The 14,152-nt window shown below is 33.5% G+C and overlaps 3 non-coding genes across 3 annotated transcripts; 2 read left to right on the forward strand and 1 right to left on the reverse strand.

Moving 5' to 3' along the window:
• Positions 1–1,401: 1,401 nt before the first annotated feature.
• TRNAL-CAG (transfer RNA leucine (anticodon CAG)) lies at positions 1,402–1,484 on the reverse strand. The gene has a single exon. It is a non-coding gene; the product is annotated as a tRNA-Leu (tRNA).
• A 4,707-nt stretch (positions 1,485–6,191) lies between these two features.
• Positions 6,192–6,274, forward strand: TRNAL-CAG (transfer RNA leucine (anticodon CAG)). The gene has a single exon. It is a non-coding gene; the product is annotated as a tRNA-Leu (tRNA).
• Positions 6,275–12,697: 6,423 nt separating this feature from the next.
• Positions 12,698–12,780, forward strand: TRNAL-CAG (transfer RNA leucine (anticodon CAG)). The gene has a single exon. It is a non-coding gene; the product is annotated as a tRNA-Leu (tRNA).
• The last annotated feature ends 1,372 nt before the right edge of the window (positions 12,781–14,152 follow it).

Consider the following 14,152-nt stretch of genomic DNA (forward strand, 5'->3'; position numbering starts at 1 on the left):
TAACTTATAAATTATTGTGGCTGTAAAATTAATTGTAGCTTTAAGTTCACCGATAATAAATGCATTTGATGTACTACAATGTTAAAGTAAATTATATTTAGTAGAATATTTGTTCAATTGTTTTATTTATATTAAAATTTTGTTATATGTTAGAGCCCAAGTATTTTTTAAAACCCAGAATAGTTGTGGCAGCATTGCGACGTTTCCCGTGTCACTGCTATTTTGAATTGACTATATATCACTTTACGTTGGAATGTAAAATAATATAATAACATATTTTGAAATCCAAACATTGATGTATTTAATTAAGTCGTGAATTAAATACATCAATGTTTAAATTTTTGAAAAATGGCGGAATACAAGTTTCATTAACACATAAAGTACTTAATATTGAAAGCTTGGGACACTTTAATGCAATTTCTGTAGTTTTATAATTAGTTAAAAACTTGTCCATGGTAACTTTCTGAGATTATTGTGATATACATTGCATTAATCGATCGACAAGACCATAAGGCTTGTTTCTTACAGGGAAAGAACTATTTTCCAACTGTTTCTTACAATATATTTCCATATGTATCGTGCAACACATCTTGCCATCCACCAAACCATATATTTTAAAACCATATTTTGCCGGTTATGAAGGAATATACTGAAGGAATTGTCCTCTAAAACCAACTAATTCTTCATCGATTATTTGGTTTTCTTAAAAAGTTCCAAAATGTTTCATACTGGAGCTAAACGGTAAGTCTTTATTCTCTCGTTTCATGTACTTGCACTATCGAATTTCAAGTTGTTCGAAGAAAGAAAATCTGTTTCTACTGATTATATCTTAAAAAAGTTAATTCCGGTGCCGGCCAGAATGCAAATAAGTCAACAACATACCGTAGCTAGAGCAAAATATGTGGCTCTTACACAATATTTCTCGAGGTTCTTTGTTGTTTATTAGACACGTCAAATTTCATAAGAAAGAGTATTTGTAAGCTGTACCATTCTAATTAAATCGTTCTAATCAAAGTACTGCAACTGAAAGACCCATATTAGATGTTGACTGGCTTTAATCATTCTCTGACGGAATGGCCGGAATTTTCAGGATTCGTAGATTATTTCAATTACTATATCATGTTAATGATAAAGAAGATCTTAAAGTGACCTTGAAGAAAAACACGAGTCTTTTGAATAAAACAAAAATATAAGTACAAAATAAAAATTCTGACAAAAAAAAGGTAGACAGTACTTTTATATCATTTTTACGTAATTATACGTTAAAAAACAAGTTTACTACTCATGTTCCATAATGACTCACTGTTTAACAATAAGTTCGTTAATTAAATTAACTTTAATCAGTTTTTTAATTCGCATGTCATTTTATATCTTCTATAAGAAATTTACAAAAAGCAATGTTGTCAGAAGTGGGATTCGAACCCACGCCCACAGAGTGGACTGCGACCTGAACGCAGCGCCTTATACCGCTCGGCCATCCTGACTTATATTTATACTGTAATTTAGACAATTAACATGTAAAACAATAGAAATTGAATTATATCTATTGATAAAATATATTCTACTTATTTTTCTTCATAATTTGTAAAATTATTTCCAGCTTTATTTTAGATTTTTAATCAAAGACCACCAGCATATATGCGATTTTTCATGAACACTTAACTGTGCGAAAGTTATGTTCGCGTTCGGTCCCACACAATTTGGCAATCGCTCAAAAAAGACTCGTGTCGATTGGTGCAAAGAAATACTTAAGAAATTCAATCGCGGTGCTTCGAAAGACGTTTATATAATCGTGACAGGTGACGAGTCATGGATATATATATATATATATATATATATATATATATATATATATATATATATATTCGTATATTCGTATGAGGACGAAAGTAAGCAGCAGTCGACTGTATGTTCCCAGATGAACCAAATCCAACAAGAGTTGTTAGCACACTTCAAAGAAAATGGTGGTCTGTTTCTTCGGAAAAACTGATCATATTGCAACATTGCGTCTAGAGCATCGTAGAGCAATAATTTCTGATTGGTACAGAACCATTTGTTTGCCAGAAGTCTTCGGTGAAATAAGGAAAACAAACAAGAGACGCCGGATTGTTCTTCATTCATGAAAATGCGAGATCTCACAGATCGGCTCAAACAAGAGACTATTTGAGCCATCAAAACATCGAATTGATGGGTCATCCACCGTACAGCCCTCATTTGGCACCCAGTGACTGCTTTTTCTTACTATCCGTGAAAAATAAACTGCGTGGTCAACGATTTTCATCGCTCGAAAAAGCTATTGAAGCACTCAAAAATCATATCCATCAGAATATAATAAGTAAAACTCATGCGTAAGAAAATTTTATTTTTTGAAGACCGCTCTTACCTACTAGAGAATATTATATTAAGAAAAACTTTGCAATAAAATAGTCTAACGAATGAATCGTTGTCTAATTTAATATCATATATCAATTAAACATCTATACGTTATTCCAAGAATAAACTAAAATAATTTAATTCCGCACCTGTTTGGTTGCAACTAAACGATGCTGTGGAGACACGTCCGATCATCGTAGGGTGTGTAACGTTCAAAGGCGCTTCGAACCGATAATTGATTTATTACCAGACAAATATTTCGAAATGATGGTGCACTTCCCGGATTTCTGCGGGAGATATTTCGACGTTTTACATACATTTCTCGGTTAGCCGACGGCCCATCGATGGAAATGAGATATTTCCAATTATTGGTATGGTTTTAATTTAGTATCGACCGGTTTAACTATGATAATTGCCCCTCGTGGTTAATAAGCAACAGATCATATTAATTATAATAGCAAATATAGTAATTGTTTTGACCGTAACGTTATGACGTTTGCAATTCATCTAATAAAATCAATATTATTTGAGAGCGCCAACTTTCAAAGCTTTTTAACATAAAATTATATATACAGTGATCGGGTACATTTATACTTGTAAAACTAGTCACTCCAAGTCAAAATTGGCCTCATACACACTTTCAATTGCTGAAATCGTACCTCACAGACAGACATTTTATTGTCAAACAGGGTGACGAATACACTGACCTACACTAAACATATTCGGGTGTTCCGTAGGGCAGTGTTCTTGGCCCATTGTTATATCTTATATATACAGCTGACCTACCGACCTCAAGAAACACTACTGGTGCAACATATGCTGACGATACAGCGGTTTTATCATCACACGAGGATCCAATATCAGCCACAAGAAACATCCAACTTCATCCTAACAAAGTCGAATTGTGATTGACAACGTGACGTATCAAAGCAAATGAGACAAAAATCTACCCATGTGACATTCACCCTTTGTGGACCATGTCCATCAGTAAAATTGAATAACCATGAACTTCCACAAGCAGACGACGTTAATATCTGGGAATGCACTTCCACAAGCAGACGACGTTAATATCTGGGAATGCATTTCGATCGACGTTTGACATGGAAAGAACACATAGTGACAAAAGCCAAACAGCTTGGGATTACACTAAAAAAATTAATAAAAAAATCTAAATTATTATTAGATAATAAAGTTTTGCTGTATAAGTCAATACTTGAGCCCATTTGGACCTATGATATTGAACTGTGGGGCACTACTAGCAAATCTAACATAGATATCCCCCAAGAGTTTCAGAATAAAGTGTTGCGAGTCATCGTCGATGCCCCATATTACGTGTCCAACAAACTGATTCAGCGTGATATTCCCATGGAACCCATAACGAGTGTGATTCGGAGTGTTAGTGCGAGGTACTCTTAAAGATTATTAGTGCATCCCAATGCACTCGCCAGACAGTTAAATGCGTGCGATGATAGTGAAGTGCGAAAAAGCCCAAACGCAAACTGCTTAATAGACACCTAGAGTGAGCTTTAATAATCTCTAGAATAATTTTTATAATAAGTTAGGATAGACTTTAAAATATGTTTGAATAATATCTAGAATAAAATTTAGATTATAAGTTGTACAGTAGATCACTTACTGAAGTGACCTACCACATGTCAGGATAGTTATATTATATAACTGAAATCATATAATAATACTTATTGCCCACGGGCAGGTTGTTGACGTTCTAGGAAATTAATAAAAAGAAAGTCAAAATTGGTTATTGTTTTTCTATAAAACAATTCATCCCTAGTATAAACAGACGCTAATCGCAGCACGCTTTAAACTGCATTTTCGATACTCATTACTTTGGTTTGAAGAAATCTGATGCTTAAATCTATCAAACCCTTTTAGGAGCCTATAGTGAGCCCTTCGCCCATATTCCAATTGGCAGTTTTGGTTTGAATGATGTATGAGTAGTGATTTTCATATCAGTAACGACATGAGGAACCAAAATATTTTGAAGACCATGAATTTCGAGACCCCTTGGACAAAAATAGAGCGCAAACTTTTTAAACTCTGTTAAATAAGCAGTTTTCATATGTTGATATGCAATGGGAAAGATTCAGAAGAAGGGAGAGTAGTAACCATACCAATTGACTGAAAGCCATTTGAACCAATCGAATGACATATTGTTTCAGACAGAAAGACCAGCAATAGAGAATAACAAACACAAACTCATCTTTTTACATGATAACACTTAACATTTTTCATATAAATTTGCTTATGTATATCAGAATATAATAATTAACATTCATGCGCAATTTTTTTTGGTTATACATAAAGAATGTTATGTTTAAAAAAACTTTACTATAGAATAGTCTATATAAACGAATGAATCGTTGTCTAATTTAATTTCTTACAGCAATTAAACATCCAAGCACTAATTGAAGATTAAATTAAAATAATTTAATTCCGTACCTGTTTCATTACTGACCACTGATCTGGCACATTCGTACTAGGAAAACTCCTCATTCCATGTCAAAATTAATTATTCTTTTTCGATAGAAAGTTTCATCCAGTCGTCAGTTGCATTGTGTATCCCACTAGCCCCGGTACCGTTTAATATCAGTTGCTTACCCCAGAGAGATATATTGATACAAATACGAAGTATCAACGTAACTATTATCACACTCTCATAAAATAAAAACATGTCTTTTAATTATTATTGAGTGTACAGATGGTGATCATGGATAGCTGAAAATTGCATTTTCAACATTCCTTAATATTATTATCTGATTAGAAAAAAATCTCATTGAACAAAGGCAATGATCAAGGATCTTTCAAGCAGCTTAACAGTAGATGAATCAATTATTTTCAGAAAACTCACAACAAAAGCGACTGCACGCTTTGAACACCTCCGCAGAACCAAACCGCATAATTCTCGATGAACAATACAGTTTCGGTGCTAAATATTCAAGCGTTCATCAAGCCGCTCCTCTGGTCACCATCCACCAGGCTCTTCGTAAAGGTCGTTAAGTTGACACCGTCTTTCCAGACGTCTCCAAGGATTTCGAATTTAAAATTTGGCACGACCAGTCCAGTCTTACCCAGCCGGGTTACTGGCGTGACTGGGATCATTTCCCTTGTTGGATTTTACACTCTTGCCTAGGACAATCACAAATATTAAATAATTATAAATATAAATTCATGACCATGTCCCGAAATCGCGACCATCACAACAGTAGGTGGACCGTCCTGGTGCCTTTACCACTGCTCCAACCAAGCCGGCAACACAAACTTTTGAAAAGTATGTAGTATATGGCAGTTATATTTAAAAAAAATTCCAAAAGAGATAACAATATTATACTTTATATATCCGCCAAAGTATGTAGAGCAGGTTCAATAAATGTTCAGATTGAAGCACGCTGGTGTCAGTAGTTGGTCCATTTACTTCTTGATTGATCGAGAAAAATCTAGTTACTTCTTGGGCGGTATGTCAATAGGACTGTATAGTACCAATTAGTTCTGTGACGTTGTACTTTAAAAGGCTATGTGCATAGTATACGCCTCATTCTTCTTGTCATCAAAACTATTTTATTTAAATTACTAAACCAACTGATATAGTATGTATGTTACCTACATTTTATATCGATCTTCAGAAATGTGGGAATTAAAAACGTTCTTGATCCATCCTTTGAATTAATTGCAATTAATCTCCAATTAAACAGGCAAATTACACAACACAGATAATAACAATAAAACTTACAACGTAATAATGGTTGTATAAATTTTCAAAAATATTTGTGCCATAACAGGCAGGAATAAATTGTTAACAAGTCAGGATGGCCGAGCGGTCTAAGGCGCTGCGTTCAGGTCGTAGTCCACTCTGTGGGCGTGGGTTCGAATCCCACTTCTGACAAACTTTTTAAAACAATTTTCGGCCAATAAGTTCTGTTTGCGCTTTCTTCACTTGTAAACACTTATCCTCCTTGCTTTTTTTTAACTTGTAAAATAACTTTCTCCCAACTTTATTTATCTTATTCTGACACTCCTACAAGTTATAAAATATCCACTTTCTATTTGAATTTTTTGAGCTATGAAAAGAGCTAGAAGTCAGGGAAGACAAAATGTGACGACTCTTGATAAAAAATGAGTTATTCTTCTATATACCAAATCCTTTCCTATATATTTTCACATCTGAAAGTATCATAAAAACTGACGCTTTCTGATTTTCTGAACACAAGCTGGTTTTGGAGCTTCTTCCTCGGCTCTTATTTTAATTAAGATCATCATTGTAAACCCAAGTCTCATCTATGTAAACCGATGTACATTTATTGCATTCTGTAAATTTTAAAATTGGCGTCAAAGGATGCCTCGAAAAAAAGTTATACAATACACTAGCAAGACCTTGTGGTCATGAATATACCGCTTCAGTGTCAATGTGGACGGTTATATCCCTTTCCTTCCTGGATCTTGCAATAGCATGTAAACGTATAGAAATAGTTTAGGCATCAATTACTAAAATCTATGAAAGTTCTTTGCAATACTATTATTTACATCTATTTACAATACTATTATTTTATATAGAGAAATGTTCAAACCATCGAATTTAACAGTTAGGTTATGTTGTTTAATAGATATTTTCATTCATATTTCCTATGTTCACCAAACCCCAATAGATAACGTTGATCAAAATACATGGTAACTTCTAATAAAACCTGCGTATATTTTTAATACTGCTGTTAATTAATAGATGGTGCTCCGAAGAGTTACTATGTAACAATTGCTACAACTTATTAGACCACCACAAATATACCAAACTTCGATTCTAAAGATAGCAACACTAGAGGATTGATACCATGCAATTTATGGTATAAAAGACCACTACGATGACGTAAATTTCTCTTTCCTGTTTACTAATTTATTATTTTCCGGTAACACTTCCACACAACCTTGACCTCACCTAATATCCCGCCCATCCTCCCCATGTAGCCTTTAACTTAGAAATAAACAAGTTTTATATGAATCACTGTTTTCTATTTCCGTGCAAATTCCTTCCACAAAACAGGAATGAATGTTCAGATAAATATGGAAAGCAAGAATGAAGAACGCATAAACACTACCCGGCCAATATTTCCATAAAACTATCGTAATGGAGGAACACCCAGCAACCCATGTATACATAATAACACCGCATGGACACCCTTGCGCCATATGAAGGGACGCGAACTACCACTCTTATAGGTGCTCTAAATAAAATCAAAAAGCCCCATGACTGCAAAAAGAAGTTGGATGCCCATCTTCCGAGCTATATCTCTGCCACTGATTATGTGGTTGCAAGAGTTCCCTCTCCACGTTCAAGCTCCACTTGGAGAGGTGTAATATAATAATGTGTTATGCCTAGTATTTTGTCCATCCTCAACTATCAATCACATACAGTCTTTGAACTACAGAATAGTGTTTAAACAAACAAAGTGACTCGACACAACCAACGAATATTAACACAAATAAAGTAGAAGTTGTAAAACGTAAATAGCGTTAATTTTTTGGTACAAAAAAAGAATATTTGTTCAAGAAAGCCCAACGAATGAAATTTGACTTGAGTATAGTTGCAATATTATGTAAATAATTCAAAATTTTGTATAGCCCTAATAAATATGTTCCTACATAAACTGTTGATTTTAATCATCTAATGCAACCCAAGAAATCCACAATGATCGTGTCGTCTGTCGAAATTAAATTAAATCAAATCATCACGAGCGCCAGCGTAAATTTATGTGGTCTCTTCCAGACGAGACATAACCGGTTTTTATTGTGTATTGCATAAAGGGGAACGTAAAAGGAAATGTTGACAACAATCGTCTCAACGGCAGAAAAACACAATTTCTTTTTACGTCCCATCCAGGATGCTTACAAAACTAAATCCATACAACACTATCCAAGTTAAACACAAATATAATCCGGGCTTTCAGCATTTACTGTTTTCGACGTTATTTGAAGACGAGGTCTACAAACCCCTTTAAGCGGGAAACGAAATAAGGGAAAAAAATCACGTTTCCACCTTTGAGAATCGCATCATAAAAGTTAAAAGGATTTCATTTACTGTTATGCTTTTCTCTAGTCGTGTTGCTCGTGGTGGCGCTGGCGGAGCGATAGAAAAAAATCCGACCGAGGGTCTGTCGTAATTCAGTCGTAATTTTTGTATAATTAAATATTTAATAGTTTCGCGTAAAAGCTGGATTTTTCATCATCAGATGCCGGTTGGTTTTTGTCTGTTTTCTCGGTATGTTTTAATTTTAGTAACCATAATGATTTTTGATAAAATATGGCTTTCTTCAGCAAGCTGTAGTAAAACTTCGCAATAAATTAGTGATTCTTTAATCATCATTATATAACAGGTCCATTGAAAAGTCTCCGGCCTAACACATAGATGGCGCTATAGAATTAAATCCATATGTTTCTTAGTTAGCCTTAACCCTCAAAAGATGCGTGTATAAATTTGACAGCTGTCGGATGATTAGTTTGTGAATTATAACATTTTGAGTGAAGCAACTTTTGCTATAGTGAAAAAAAGGATAAAAAGGAATTTCGCGTGTTGATAAAATATTGTTTTTTGAAGTGAAAAAATACAGTTGAAGAAAAAACTTGGCTTGATGCCGAGTTTTCGGACACCTCCCCAGGAAAATCAACCATCAAGGATTGGTATGCTAAGTTTAGACATGGTGAAATGAGCATTGAAGACGCTGAACGCAATGGACGCCCAAAAGGGTAGTTACCGAAGAAAACATTTAAAAAATCCACAAAATGATTTTGAATGACCGTAAATTGAAATTGCACGAAAAAGCAGACACTCTAAAGATATCAACTAAACATGTACATATCAATCACGATTATTTGGGTATGAGAAAGCTGCGCAAACTGGGTGCCGCGCGAGCTCACTTTTGACCAAAAACAACGACAAGTTGATGATTCGGAGCAGTGTTTGAAGATGATCATGAGTAATAAACCCGAGTTTTTACGTCGATATATAACAATGGAAAAAACATGGCTCCATCATTTCACTCCGAAGTCCAATTGACCGTAATCCGAGTGAACTGGACACAATGAACCCGCTCCAAAGCGTGGGAAAACGTTACAGTCGACTGTCAAGGTTATTGCGTTTGTATTTTGGGATGCGCATGGAATAATTTTCTTTGACTGGCTTGACTGCCTTGAAGACCATCAACAGCGACTATTACATAGCGTTATTGGACCGTTTGAAGTACGAAATCGCCGAAAAACATCACATTTGAAAAAAAAGAAAATGCTGCTTCACCAAGACAATGCAACGTGTCACAAGTCAATGAAAATGATGGCAAAAATCCATGAATTCGGCTTCGAATTGCTTCCTCATCCACCGTATTCTCCAGATCTAGACCCAGCGATTATTTCCTGTTCTCAGGTCTCAAAAGAATGCTCGTTGGGAAGAAATGTTCATCGAATAAAGAGGTGATCGCTGAAACTGAGGCCTATTTTGAGGCAAAGGACAAATTGTACTACATTTTTGTATCGAAAAGTTGGAGGGTCGCTATAATCAGTTTATCACCCTTGAAGGCTATTATGTTGAATAAAAAAACCTAATTTTCCCAAACAAATGTGTTTTACCATGGCAGGGCACGGACTTATCAATTGACTTGTCGAGTAAATACCCAATGAAGTGAAATCTTATTGACCAACACTTGAAAATCTCCATTAAATAGATTAAAACTAGCGTTGGAATGACTGGAACCGACTATCGACTGTTTATTAATTGACTAATCGGTGATTTCGTTCTGACTGATTTTACTACTTTTTACTATAGACTGTTTCAGTCAACTACTTTTAGTCACTATTTTCGGTTCGACTGATCTGACTACTTTTTAGTACGAACTATTTCAGTCGTATACTTTCAGCTACTATTTTCTGACCTACTAATTTCCTTTGACTGATTTTTAACGTTCTGGCTTTGCCGTTCTAGCTACGACATTGCAAATAATGTGTCAAATTTATGCTTACATAGATTTTTATGTATTATATATGGTTTTATGTTTTGTGTGTAGTATGATTTTAAACTAAAATATATTGTACATTAATACAGCAGTATTTTGAAACTCTATTTTTAAATATTATTTATTAATGTAACAAGGTAATAAAACAATATTTTAATAAATAAAAAAATTATTTTGACTCTATTTATGTTATCTTAGCGACTGCTGGGTTTTTTTATTGACTTTTTTGACGATTTTTTAAGTATCTCGATCTTTGTTCAAGCCTTCTGAATATTAAAACTTCTTTCGTTCAAGTTTCAACAAATAATAATAAAATATACTCCTAAATACTACTAAATAATACTGCTAATAATAAAATATTCCTTATTAACGATAGTTGGTAATTGACATTGGTAATCAATCGAAGGACCTTGTTTTGACAGCGTTGTATGACTAGTTGATTTGAATTTTTAGTGCAACCCCATATTTGCACACTATAGGTCCAAATTGGCTGTATAATTGTATTATAGATCAAGCTCTTTGATTTTAGATCAAGTTGAGAGTATCTTTCGACTAACCAGTATAGTTGTTTTATTTTGCTCGTAATGTGTTTTGCTTTTTGTCTAACGTGATGCTGGCGTATATTTATCCATAATAAAGCTTCGACGTCTACACAACACAATGGATAAAGCGAAACTAAGCTTAACGTCACATAATCAAGATGGCGAGCAATCAAAACGATAACGGAACTTTTGCCCCACCTTATATTTCAGAATAAAGTCCTGAGAAGTATTGTGGATGAATCTATATACTACAGGAACAATAAATTATATCTAGATTTTAAGATGCCAACTGTCATAAAGGAAATAAACGATTCTAGAGGAAAGACACCATTTTTATGTTAACACCGAAGTGCCGCAACTCTTTGATAATACTGAACTATGAAACAGACTCAAAAAAACCAAACCAAGTGATCTTGTATAGTAGTGTAGTGAAGTGCACTAAATGGTACAATTACTGATGTGCGACAGACTTTTATCTTATTTTATTAGCGTGTAAGTAAAGAATAATAGGCCTTCCTAGATAAGTAATTAGTTGTAACTCACTGTAAAGGGAAATTGTGGGTGAGCCAACCACGACTAGTTTTTTTAATTTATTTATTACGTTGTTAGTAGTCGTTGCCGACTAATCTACAATTTGTCTTAACATTAACTTAAATCTAGGTATATACCCTTTCTTAATCTATGGTTTAATAATGTTTATCTAACAATGATGTTTTTTATTAAATGCATCTCATTACACTACACTACACAAGATCAAATAGTTTTATTCTTTTGAGTATGTGTTCTGTTGTGGTATGATCCAAGAGTTGTATTACTTCGATATTAATATAAGAATGGAGTCTGTCCCCATATCTCCTTTCAATACTTTTGATTTCCTGAATGACAATAAGTATCTGAAATTCTCGGAATAAATATTAAGTTCTGTAGTGTCTGGGTGAACCTACAATACTTCTCGGGACCTTGTTCTGGCTATAGCGAATGGTGACAGTAATTAATACATTCTTCAAATATTGTAGTGACGATTCGTAATTGATTATTCTTTATTTGTCATTACATAATCATCAAAATTGTACGATTATGAGGTGCTGCTTGTATTTTGATTAGCGATACCTATTATATACGGAAAAGTTTATCTATTATATTACTTAATTTTAAAGGTTTATTAAAAATATCGTTACGTTTCAAAATTCTAAAAATATATCGATAGTTTTTTTGGTTTTGGGTTTTGGTCGATCTATTACCGTCATTTTTAATTAGATTTATAAATAATTTCACGATTCATGGTAAAACGGAATCTTTAGTCCATTGATAATAACTGTTTTTGTCCATCTTTTAAGCTACATACATATTATATATAAAAATCACTTTTTCACAATACTCTTGAGACTACTTACAAATTTTGATATTTCAATTTTAGCGCATTTTTTATATGAAGTGTTACATGCCCTTGCTAAAACGATCAAAACAAGTGATAAATTGAAAAAGTCTGATGGATTTAGTAGGTGGAATGCGTGTATTAAATTTTCAGGAATTTTGTAATATGTTACAGAGAGATATTACTAAATACAACTATTTGCTTGCACGGAAAAAATTACTTCACTTATTCTGAAGGCTTACACTCTCTTGAGTATTCCTGTTGAATTGACAGTAACGATAAAGTCACTTGCAAGTATTCTGGTATGGTGTTCATGTCATAGCTAAAATTTGTGAAATAAAAGTCCGGCAAGATGTTTTGGTTCCCTTTTTTAACCCATAAAAGCTCAAGCTCAAGCAGTCAGGATGGCCGAGCGGTCTAAGGCGCTGCGTTCAGGTCGCAGTCCACTCTGTGGGCGTGGGTTCGAATCCCACTTCTGACAAGTATTTTTATACAGCTTTTATAAATAAAAATGTTAAAAATTTATTTCATATAATGATCGTTAAGTGGATGTCAACAAAATACAAATAATTTTAAAATTCTACTGAAGTTTAGAAATTACATTATCCGTTTCGAAATTATTCCTAATCTGGCATCTTTGGATGACGACTGATTATTGAGTGAGCCTATTAAGAAAATCTCTTTCTCGGATCTTTTAAATTTCATTGTAGGCTGCTAATGCTAAAAACAGGTTAATTATTTGGAAGGTATTTTATACAAAAAATAAAATCCTCTAAAGTAATAAACTTTTGGATCTATAAATACTTCTTTATAATTACTTTTGTTTTATTTATAACTTAAACCAAGAAACGAAATTTTAACTTTTCTGTTGTTTTCTACCATTGTTTTCTTGAAGCTGAAAAACAGTATAAGTTATACAAGCAAACTTTGAAAAACTTTCTCAATAATTTTAACTCACCTTCTATTATTTAATGTGCTGATTTCTAATATAATAATAAAAAAGTGGTATCACTCACATATTTTTCACATTATACTATATCAATATTAAAAATATGTATTATGATAAATTGAAAATTGTTATACTTTATTGTCATTTGCTTATTAAGACCATAAAAATGAAATTTACAAAAATCAGAATATAATTTTCCATAAAGGTAACTATACAGCTCATGGTCGGATTATATGTGAATATTTAAAAGTTGTTGTCTACACATATAAAGTTGAATTTATAAAATATTTGACAAATACGTTCAAACATGTTTGTAAAATATTTCCTCATCTATGAGAATCCAAACTGAAAAAATAAATTTTCGTTGAGCCTTATATTTGCAAATTGATGTTCGATTCCAAGTTCGAAGCAATGATGTGTACCAAGGAAAGGGAGGCTTCAATAACACAGATAACGCGAATATGTTGATTTGTACTTAATATAAGAGACAATATTAAAACTCTAAATATCTGATGATTCTTAAAACAAGCTTGCGCAACCATTTTAACTTTTTCTTAAAGAGATAGGCCGTTTGAATGAAAGGCAAAGAGGACGGTTGCATCAGGACATAAAAAAGATGGAGAAATGTATCGAACTAATAAACCATGGAAAGTCAACATAATAAGTTATATCTTAAATTTTATATTGTTTTTAGCCACGTCAACATCTTTGATCTTTTAGTGACTTGACCTACAGCTTCACGTGGGCTCCGAACCACGGTCCTCGACAATAAGCCTACCGACTGGCCAGTGACATCCGGTCTTACCCAAACTGGTTACTGGCGTGACTGGGATCATTTTACTTGTCAAATTTTACACCCTTGCCTAGAACAATCACAAACATAAATTTTCGACCATACCCCAGC

The sequence above is a fragment of the Rhynchophorus ferrugineus genome, unplaced genomic scaffold (genome assembly GCF_030347505.1).
Source record: "Rhynchophorus ferrugineus isolate W39M unplaced genomic scaffold, kcgeb_rfMv2 rfM3, whole genome shotgun sequence".
In the NCBI taxonomy this organism is placed as follows: domain Eukaryota; kingdom Metazoa; phylum Arthropoda; class Insecta; order Coleoptera; family Curculionidae; genus Rhynchophorus; species Rhynchophorus ferrugineus.